This window comes from Lupinus angustifolius, chromosome LG13, assembly GCF_001865875.1.
Source record: "Lupinus angustifolius cultivar Tanjil chromosome LG13, LupAngTanjil_v1.0, whole genome shotgun sequence".
NCBI classification, from domain to species: Eukaryota; Viridiplantae; Streptophyta; class Magnoliopsida; order Fabales; family Fabaceae; genus Lupinus; species Lupinus angustifolius.
In genome coordinates, this window is record NC_032021.1 from 6,082,496 (window position 1) to 6,094,423 (window position 11,928).

Here is an 11,928-nt window from a genome sequence, read left to right on the forward strand (position 1 = left end):
TTTGGTTGATTGTTAATGATTTGGAAAATATCGATTAATTTATTGAATTGGTTAATATATAAATGTTTTGATTCAATAAGACTAATAGATTAGAAACGGTATTGGTCGTAGACCTTCTCCTCATTTCTATGGGAGTTAGAGACAACTCGAACCATGACCTCACTATAAAAGTCTCATATATATATATAGGATTTTAGTAATAAAATAGTTTATTAATTATAAAGATATCAGGAATTAATAGTTTAGAGACAACATTGGTTGTAGACCTTCTTCTCGTTTTCGGAGAAGTTAGAGACAACTCGAACCGTAACCTTACTAAAAAATCCATAAAATTTATTTAGTATAATAGTTTCTAATTACTTATAGATATAGGATTTTGGTAATAAAATAGTTTGATATATATATATATATATATATGACTGAGAAGTTAGAGACGACTCGAACCATAACCTCACTATAAAAATCCCATAAAATTTATTTGGTAATAGTTTCTAATTATTTATATATATGGAATTTAATGATAAAATGCTTATTTAATTATATATATGTGGAACTAATAGTTTAGAGACAGTGTTAGTTGTAGACCTTCTTCCCATTTTCGTAGAAGTTAGAGACAACTCAAACCATAACCTTACTATAAAAATTCCATAATTAATTTGATAATATAGTTGAAGAAAAGTTTTATCACATTATTACTAAAGAATATATTTTAAGTACTTACATTTTTTTAACTAAATTAATTAAAACAATCTAACACAAAACAGGTTAGTGTGGGTTGTTGCATAATAATCTGATTATTGGACACATGATGTAAATGACTTGAAAAGAAACAACCCAAACAACAATAATAAACAAAAGAAACAATATAACTAATAAAACAAAAAATAAATAAGTAAAAAACTAAAAAAGGAAGAATCACGTGTAAAAATAAAAAAGAAGAAATTGAGGGGTGTTAACCCTTTTGCCCATTTCACGCAGAACAAGTTGGGAAGGGAAAAATTGAAATCCCTAATCCCCAACTCCTTCTTCTTTCTAGCTCCATCTCCGGCGGTGGTGACGGGTTGTGCCTTGCCGGTGGCTTCGCTTCGAGCTTCTGTCTCGTTCTTCGAATCTCTTGGTGGTTCACGGTGGTGCCTTGTCGGTGGCTTCGCTTCGAGCTTCTGTCTCGTTCTTCGAATCTCTTGGTGGTTCACGGTGGAGGCGAGACGGAACCAGTGGTAGCGCGGTGATGCCTCCTCTCGAGTTCTTCTTTTCCATCTCTCTCGCAGTAAGGGGAATTGAAATCCCCCAACTCCGTTTTTATCCTCTTCAATGCCAGCTTCAAATTTGATGGAGGAAGACAATAATGTCAACCCTCCAAGGCTTTCTCGGCTACGATGTACTCTCAAAACCACCACCCCGAATGGTTCACTACGGCTCAGCCTCCCTCCGATGGGTTACGGTGGTTCCGAATCGGGTAATCATTGCTTTATTATTTTTTTTGCCAATTTCCTACTTTCTATTGACTCTCGATTCCTATTTTTTATGAACTCATGCACTTTCTATTGGCCTTTACAGAGTGACGATCTGGGGTCATTAATGGTTGAGCCAGAACCGATTAAGGCATACCAAAGACCTACGCCATGTCGACTAAGTCGAGGCATCTCCCCTTAGCGATCACTCGCAACAGATCAGAGGAGAGGTAATCATTCTCCTTTATTTACAATGAATCCTTACCCGTTTTTTATATTCCAGTTTATTATACGTGTATGTGTTTATGACCGCCTTACACTCTTAGTTAGTACATATGTTTCTGGGGAATGGTTGTTGTTATATATGCAAAAAGAACAGGTCCTTTCCGTAACGATTTTTTTTATCCTCTTCTTTCATTTGATTCTTTTACAGCCGGAATTTGATCGATCATATATAACCGATCTGGACAAACGGTTAACTAGGAATATACCATAATACATATGAGTGTAAATGTGTATGTTTCTGTCAAAACCGATGAGTGTTGTATATGATCAATTGAAAATGTTTATGAATCAAGCATATAAGTCTATAACATGAATCGAATGAAACATAGCATTTTTTATGGTTTGAGTGCTTACCTGAGTGTATGCTCTCTGTTGTGTGATATGTATGCTGCCACTTTATGATGCTTGTGAAACGCAAGCCTATTTTTGGATTGAGTTTGCTTGGATGTATGGAGGTAGCGCTCTAGTTATGGTTGTGTATGATGCACGACTTTCCTCTGGGTGCTACTTCTTCTGTTGTAGATGTATGCCTGAATGTATTCTGATAGGTGGCTTAAAAGTATCCTTCTGATTGCTTATGTTTGTGTGATATCAATGTATGAGCATTCTATTTCCGCAGTATGTATATGTATGAGCTTTTTCTTTGATCTCCCCCTATTTTCGTGTGTCTCCCCTTTTTGTATTGCATATGCTTGCTTCTTATACTGGTTGGGGGTTTGCAGAAACCCTTTTGCTTGCCAAAATTATTGAGTAACGCTCCTAGCTGATTACTTTTGGATTTATGCCTCTATTAAAGCTGCACTGATTGTTTTGATAATGATGTGTAACTGAAACAACATTAATTCTGGTTTGTGTCTTTTGAATTTTCTTTGTAACTCACGGCTGGTTATCTGCATGCTGATTTTTTAATCATTTTATTATTTATTCCCCTCAATGTCACTTTATTTCTTTTTGCATCCGTTCTGAATCTGATTCACTGTTTTAAAGATATTACCCTTATGCTTAAAATCCTGATTCTACACTTCTTCATTGTGCAGTATGATTTGCTGATGATATTGCCAAAGCCTATGATCGAGGGGGCCTGCTATGCCTCTATTAATTCCATTGTATGGTGCAAGTTGAGGATGATCAAGACTTTTTCTCTATTAAATTGTTGTAACATCTTTAAAGGGTTTTTGATGTATTCTTGTTGGTTTTGTTTTGGGTGGTTTTATTCCACTAATTACATTCGGCATGTGTAATGACTTTGGAGTGCTTGCAACGAATATTAGTATATTAGGTAGAATTTTTCATAAATGATATGGATTTGACCATGAGGTCTAATGATTGAATTGTATCAGGATATGTGATTTGAACAAGATAAGATTATAATTCGAGAATTAAATACACTAGGGTTACGCTTATTGTCCATAAAAGAATCTCAACAAAAATACTTATAATTCCACAATTGGTATATGCTTTAAGATGTTTGTATGACTTTGATTATGTAACAAGTCCCACGAATTGAATTGGTAAGGAATTAAAACGTTTCTAGTCACTAGCTACAAAATTCGATTAGTTCTGAAATATTTCTCGAATATGTTTGTTTCGAACTTGTTGTTTTGAAACTTTCGTACATTTTAATTTTGTAATCAAGTCGGACAAAAGTGAGTGTTCACAATGACTAGGGTTCTTGGTCTATTGAGTAAAGGCAGAGTAGAGCATTCATCAAATATCATATTGCAAAGTTTCATGTAATGCATTATGTTCTTCTTGATTAATTCAACCAGAGGTTTGAGTATTTATACAAGTTGAGACTCTAACTTGATTGGTTGCTTAACAAATAAGCAACATAAAAAATACAAGAGAAAACTCTTAACAAACTTAACAATCCTAACTCAAGTACCTTTGAATATCATCTCGGTTATGTGGAATAAATTCCAACACCGGTTTAATGGTATTCTAATATATAAAAGTGATGAATAGTTAGTTGTTAGATACAAATAAATAATTAAAGAACAAAAGAATAATAAATTTAAGTGACATTTTATTAATCTACTCCCTTTCGGGTTCATTTTATTAATAAACCAAACTTCTTCCTTAAGGAAGGTTGGTATTAAAGAATAAATAAAATGCGGAAAGTAAATAACAAGAAATAAAAGTTAGTAAGTTAGCTTCATCACTTTTGTATATTAAAAGGTTTTTTCAACAAATAAATTTATTGATAACACTTTACTATTTTAAAATTTACACATCATCCAAGATTCAATTGTAGTATAATATAAGGTTATTTCGAACCACAAAGAATTGCCTAATAAAATTAATCATATAAATATGTCAAAGCACAAATAATGAGTTAAACGTATTTTGATGGTTTTTCGGTTTGATTTGCACATAAAAAAATAAACAAGAAATATAAACTAAGTATTCAAAAATTTGTAACAAATTACCTAAGCAAATATTTTTCTAACCAAAGTGTTTCGTTTGCACACAAGTTCAAAGTTAGAACATTTGGAGGGTAAGTGTTTCACTCAAATTTTCAAGCATTTGTTTGTAGTAATTTGAACTTGTTTTTCATGTCACCTATTATTCTCTTAAATTGCACTATTAATCAAAGATCACTAAGGTCTTCTTTTTTGTTGTAATGAGGCTTTCCAAGGGGCTTATCAAAGGATGTTCCTAATTTGGTTTGGACTTCTTGGCCTTAGGTTCAACTAATCAAAGAACATGCTTTGATCACTTCTTATCATTTTTATGCAATTAAGAGATTTAAAGATTCAAACAAGTCTAATTAGACAAATCAAATGTTGATTCTCACTCATGTGTTTGGCTCACTCCCTTACTTGGTTTGGATTCACACTTTTTATCCAATCTCTTTAACTTTTTGAACTTTGGCTTCTATTTTTCTCAATCTTTTTTGTTTCTTTTTTCATTTTTCATTTTCAAGTTATGACATTATGTGATTTTTTTCACACAAGTTTAGCATACATCTCATTTTTCTCAATCAAAGCTTAATTTAAAGTATGCTTAACATTTCTAATCATGTGATCATGCTTCAAAAAAAAAAAATTAGCCATTTTGTTTTCAGTTTTCATTTTTTCTTTTTTTAGTTTTTGAACAAACAAATTTACTTTTTACATTTTTACACAATCTAGTCAAGAAAGAAAATCTTTTAAATTACATCAAGTCTTGTCCCCCCCTTTTTAAATGGAGGCTTGTCCTCAAGTCTTAAAATTTTTTGGGATTTACTTGATATGATTTAAAAAATTTGTTTAGTTTTTCTAAAAATAAAAAATTAACATCAAATTTTTTTGATGAAATAAATTTTTACCACACATTGGATTGCCTTCCAGTTAGCGCTCTTTTAACGTCATTAGCTTGACGTGAGTCTTTCGACGAGATTATTCTGATTCATCATTGATGATGGGGCCTGACTCACCACCCAAATAAGGTTTTAACCTCTATCCGTTTACCACCCAAGTTGCTTTAGTCTTGGGATCTTTCAACTCAATTGCTCCATATTCTTTTACTTTGCTGATGACAAATGATCCAGTCCATCTGGTCTTGAACTTTCCTGAAAGTATTTTGAGCCTTGAGTTGAATAGAACTACATTTTGCCCTTGATAAAAAAATTTCTTTTTGATTCTGGAGTCATGGTACTTCTTTGTTTTCTCCTTATACAATCTTGAGGATTCATATGCTTGGAACCGTATTTCTTCTAATTCATGTAGTTGATCCTGTCTTTTAATCTCTGCATCCTTTAAATCAAAGTTTAGAAATTTGAGAGCCCAATTGTCTTTATGCTCCAATTCAATTGGTATGGAGTTTTGCCTATTGGTGATTTAAATGCAATTCTATAGCCCCAGAGAGTATCATTCAGTTTTTGTGACCAGTCTTTTCTTGAAGCAGAGACTATTTTTTCCAAAATTCTTTTTAGTTCTCTGTTTGATACTTCTGCTTGGCCATTGGTTTGTGGGTGATAAGGTGATGCTACCTTGTGTTTAACATTATAAAATTTTAGGGTTCTTTTCAATTAGGAATTTATAAAATGTGATCCCCCATCACTTATCAATACTATTGGTGTGCCGAAACGAGTAAAAATATTATTTTTCAAAACTTTTATCACAGTTTTCGCATCGGCTTTGGGCGTTCCTAATGCTTCCACCCAGCGGGAAACATAGTCAACAACCACCAAGATATATTCATTTGAAAACAATGATGGGAAAGGTCCATACAGTCAATGCCCCAACAATCAAAATTTTCTATTTCTATAATATTTCGTAAAGGCATTTCACTTTGTTTCCCAATTCCCCCAGACCTTTGGCATGCATCACACTTTTGGACATATAATTGGACATCTTTATAAATAGTTAGCCAAAAGAATCCAGTTTGGAGTACTTTCGCCGCGGTTCTGTTCCCATTGTAATGTCCCCCATCGGCCGAATTGTGGCAGTGCCATAATATTTTCTGGACCTCATTTTCTTCAACGCATCGTCTAATAATATTATCGGTTCCTTCTATAAATAAGTAAGGTTCATCCCAGACGTATTGATTCATTTTTTTGAGAAAATGTTTCTTTTGCTGATAATTAAAGTGTTCAAGAATTATACGTGAGGCTTTATAATTTGCTATATCAGCAAACCATGGTCTTGTCTAAAGTTGAAATAGCTTTTCATCAGGGAATATTTATGCTATTTCTTGTTCTCTTAACGTGACTTCTGTATTAACCAATCTTGACAAATGATCTACAACTTGGTTTACTTTTCCACTCTTGTCGCAAATTTCTAAATCAAATTCCTGCAAAAGCAACACCCATCTAATTAATCGTGGCTTGGAATCGGGTTTCTTTAGAAGATATTTGATTGCGGCATGATCAGTATAAACAATTGTTTTTGCCCCAATCAAATAGCTTCTAAATTTTTCCAATGCAAATACTATTGCTAGCAGTTCTTTTTCAGTTGTATCATAATTAATTTGTGCTTCATTTAGAACTTTGCTAGCATAGTGTATTGCATGAAATACACGTTCCCTTCTCTATCCTAGACTGCACAAACTGCATAATTGCTTGCATCACACATTAGTTCAAATGGGGATTTCCAGTTTGGTACAGTAATGGTAGGAGCAGTTACCAAGTATAATTTTAATTGTTTGAATGCTTCTAAACATGATTTATCAAAATTAAAAACAGAATCTTTTAAGAGTAAGTTGCATAAGGGCTTGGCAATTTTGGAGAAGTCCTTGATAAATCTACGATAGAACCCAGCATGTCCGAGAAAGCTTATGATTACTTTAAAATTTGTTGGAGGAGGCAGCTTCTCGATCACTTCTATCTTAACTTTATCAACTTCTAATCCTTTAGCTGAAATTTTGTGCCAAAGTACAACTCCTTCAGTGGCCATGAAATGACATTTTTCCCAATTCAGAACCAAATTAGTCTGCTCGCATCTTACCAAAACTGTCTCCAAATTTGTTAAGCAAGCTTCGAAAGAGTCTCCGAATACAGAAAAATCGTCCATGAAGACCTCGATGCATTTCTCCACCAAATCAGTGAAGATAGCCAGCATGCATCTTTGAAAAGTTGCATGAGCATTACATAGTCCAAATGGCATTTTTCTGTATGCATAAACACCAAATGGGCATGTAAATGCTGTCTTTTCTTGGTCCAATGGATCCACAACAATTTGATTGTATCCAGAATACCCATCCAGGAAACAACAGAAGGCTTTTCCGGATAATCTTTCCAACATTTGATTCATGAAGGGTAGAAGAAAATGGTATTTTCTTGTGGCGGTGTTGAGTTTGCGGTAATCAATGCAAACTCTCCAACTAGTAACAGCTCTGGTCAGAATGAGTTCATTATTTTCATTTCGGATCACCGTCACCCCTCCTTTTTTTGGCACCACTTGAACTAGACTTACCCATTTTCTATCAGAAATGGGGTAAATCATGCTAGCCTCTAACATCTTTACAATTTCTTTCCTTACTACTTCCTTCATTGTCAGATTAAGTCTTCTTTGTGGTTGAGCACATGGTTTGTAATCATCTTCCATCATGATTTTATGCATGCAATATGATGGACTGATGCCTTTGAGATCTTTTAAGGTCCATCCCAATGCTGCTTGATGCTTTTTCAAGACTTGTATAAGTTTTCCTCTTCTAATTTGGACAACTTACTATTAATGATAACTGGATTGTTGGTTTCCCCATTTAAGAAAACATATTTCAAATGGGATGGCAATTCCTTCAGTTCCAATTCTGATTCTTTTTTGGTTGGTCCACTTGGATTTTGGTGGAGAAATAATTCATCAGAAAAATGTCTGATGATTTATTCTTCCACTCTATTTTCTTGTATCTCCGAGAATTTGTCAGGTTGAGGGTGTTCTGCACAAATTTCTTCAATAACATCTAGTTGCAAATATTGCCCTTTATCCTTTGGATGATGCATTTCATGGAAAATGTCAAATTCGATTTCGTCGTCCGCAACTCGGACAAGTAATTTGCCATTTTCTATGTCGATCCCCATTTTTGTTGTCCTCATAAAGGGTCTCCCTAAAATAGCGGGATCTTTGTATCTTCAATTATGTCAATGACAACAAAATTAACTGGGATCAAGAATTTGTCCACTTTGACCAGAACATCCTCTGCAACTCCTTCAGGATATTTTGTGGATCTATCTGCTAGTTGCAAGGATATCCTTGTAGACTTTAATTGAATTCCTCCAATTCTTTTCATCATGGATAGTGGCATCAAGCTTACGCTGGCTCCAAGATCGACAAGAGCTTTGCCTACTGAGACATTTCCAATAGTAACTGGAATGGTCACACTGCCTGGATCTTTAGATTTGTGAGGAATGTTTGTTTGAAGAATCGCACTACAACTGCCATTGAGTGAAACAATTTCTTTTTCTTGATAACTCCGGTTTTTGGATAGAAGTTCTTTCATGAACTTGGAGTAAATTGGCATTTGCTCCAAGGCCTCAGCAAAAGGGATGTTGATTTGCAGAGTTTTGAATATTTCCACGAATCTTGTGAACTGTTCTTCTTTTTTGGCTTTTAACGGAGCTATCGGGTAGAGTATTTTTTATATTTACTAGTGAGTTTGGCTTTTCTTATTTTCTTATCTCACTAGTCTCCTTTTCTTTTTCTTCTTTTTTATTTTATTTTTCTTTTTTATTTTTTTTCATCTAATCTTCCTTTTCGTTTTTCAACTCCACCAACTATCTTTCCACTTCGATTTGTAACACTTTCACAAAATTCTGACTTGACCAGATAAGCTTTTGTCAAGCTGTTGATTTGTTCTTCTATTTTTGTGAGAGCATCCTTGGTGTTTTATCGATGGTTGATAGTGGTTTGCATGAATTGGTCAAGAATTTTCTCCAATTCGTTATGATAAGTGGGAGTTGATTGGAAAGCATAGACATTTTGATTGTTTGCACAATTATTGCACCAAGAACTTGCTCTGTTGGTTTGCTTTATTTGTTCAGGAAGATCTTGAATTTTTTAATGGACCATATTGAGCTTGGATTGAAATTCTCTGATGAATTGCTCAACTTCTTGTTGCAGATCAACATGTTGGTCCATATCTGAAAAATTTAAGATCAAAACGAATCGTTTTGTCTATTTCCAGAAGAAAGGAGATTAGTATGTAAAGAAATCATAATGTTCATTAAAATAACTTGTACAAAGAGAAGAATAATTTTATGTACAATTATTTGATTAATGACATATAAATATGAAATGTTTTATTATTAAAGTAATTCCCCGGCAGCATCGCCAATTTGTTGAAAGGGTAGTTTCGGTGTTTTGTTGGGAGTTTTCTCCTCTCAACAAATCATCCTGACAGCAGTGTCAATTTGTTGAAAAATTAATACTCTCATTTTTGTTATGTTCTTTTGTTTGATTAAGTAAAAGAACTCGGATTTACTCTTTGTTCCCCATCTCGGCTTTATGAAATAAATTCTAACGTCGGTATAATGGTTTCAACAATATTCCAGTTACAACTTACTTCTTTAATAATCATGTAAATAAGTCATTCATTCTTTGCCTCATCTCGGCTTTGTTAGAATAAATTCTAACGCTGGTACAATGATATCGAAGCAATTACTTATGACATAATTATTAAGTACCTTTGAATACCATCTCGGTTTTGTAGAATAAATTCCAACACCGGTTTAATGATATTCTAATATATAAAAATGATGAATAGTTAGTTGTTAGATACAAATAAATAATTAAAGAACAAAAGAATAATAAATTTAAGTCCCTTTCAGGTTCATTTTATTAACAACCCAAACTTCTTCCTTAAGGAAGGTTGGTATTAAAGAATAAATAAAATGCGAAAATTAAATAACAATAAATAAAAGTTAGTATAGGGTTATGTGGAACCCTATACTAAGGAAGGATAGCTTCATCACTTTTGTATATTAAAATGTGTTTTCAACAAATAAATTTATTGATAACACTTTACTATTTTACAATTTACACCTCTTTCCAGATTCAATTGTAATATAGTATAGGGTTATGTGGAACCACAATGAATTGCCTAATAAAATGAATCATATAAATATGTCAAAGCACAAAAAATGGGTGAAAGTATTTTGATGGTTTTTCGGTTTGATTTGCACATAAAAAAATTAACAAGAAAAATAAACTAAGTATTCACAAATTCTTGAGGAGACAAGATCAATTTGAATAAGGAAAAGATATTTCTCAACTTCTGTTGAGTTTGAACTACGTAGACAATTTCTTATGTTTTACTTTGATTAACTACAAACACCAAGTTCTAAAATCCTCCTTTTAGTGTATGTCCTAAAATGGTAGAATGATAATCACTTATATTTATTACTAAAAAATATTATGTCCACAAGAGACGAGGTTGTCACACCCTAATCTTGGCTACTCTAATATTGAAGTAGTAATGAATATAAGATCTTAAGAAAAGTATGCTTAACTTGGCAAATAAACTAAGTAGTACAACTACTTCTTAGTTTATTTGTTAAGTGTTTGAGACAAGTAATTTTATTGACTTTAAATTATTTTTTAGGTGATCAATCTAAAAAAAGCGTTAAGTACTTCTCAAACAAATAAAATTAACCAAAGTACCAACTTGAATGATTAGAATTTAAACTTTTGTAAATTAAGAAGAAGTAGAAACTATATAACCTTTATTCAAAAGAAAATGTTTAGGAGCATGAGCCATCCATCCAACCAAGGATTGGATGCTTTTGAGTTCCAAATGAGAGTACAAAATTGATTTTTGCATCTCATTTGCCTTCTCCTTTTCTACTCTTGAATTCTAAACTAAAAACTACAAAACTTACTTGAAATTAAAAGCTCTAAACTAAGAAATGAAGAAAGAACTTCAGAGAGAGGTTTCTAGTGAGAGATTTCTTTCTTTCAAGTGTTTTTTTTATCTATTTTGGTATATATTGCTCGAATGAAATGGACTCCATTTATAGGCCTCAATGTTGGACCGTTGAGCTGCTTGGCTGGACCGCTAAGCAGCAGACCAAATCCTTCAGCATGTGTTTGGTCCCTTGATCAAGTAGCTTAGTCACCTCCTTGTGCTTGACTCATCAAAGCTAGTTTTGGGCTATGAAACCAGCTATTGTGAGCTACTTCGAAAAAGCCTATGGTGGGCTACTTGAGGTGAGGCCATTATTGACTTCATGGTTTTCTTGATGGCTAAGTCGAGTCTGGGTGCACACCCCAGTGCACCTGCTTCACCACTAAGCTGCTTGTTCAACAGCTTCTGACCATGTTGACTGGGAAACGTGGCCTGGTGCTTGCTGATCTGGTCAGGAGTCTGGTTCTCCGCTGAGCTGCCTGGTTGGACCGCTGAGATGCATGTTCAGCAGCTTGGGCTTGTGCCAAGCTCGTGTCTGACCGTGTCAGGGCTAGTCTGATGCTAGGCTGAGCGGCTAAGCATGTCCGCTCAGCTGCCTGGTTGAACAGTTTGGTCCAGGTCAGGCTGGTGCCCAGGTCAGCTCAGCGGGGATTGTTCCATGCTTAGCTGCTTGGTTGAGCACCTTGATTTTCTTGACTTTTTTGCTTTGTTGATCATGATTCTTTTTTCTTCTTTTCTTCATTTTAAATCCTACAAAATACATAAAACGAAGATACACATACAAATATACAAGATTGTGGTATTTTATATAAAAAGTATTGTTTTAAGTTGGTTTTTTCCAATTATGCTTAAGATAAGTGCCATAAAA

The 11,928-nt window shown here is 33.8% G+C and overlaps 1 long non-coding RNA gene across 1 annotated transcript; it reads left to right on the plus strand.

The window, feature by feature from the left end:
• On the plus strand, positions 942-3,032 carry LOC109325057. The gene is made up of 3 exons (XR_002105068.1): positions 942-1,456; positions 1,558-1,681; positions 2,774-3,032. It is a non-coding gene; the product is annotated as an uncharacterized LOC109325057 (long non-coding RNA).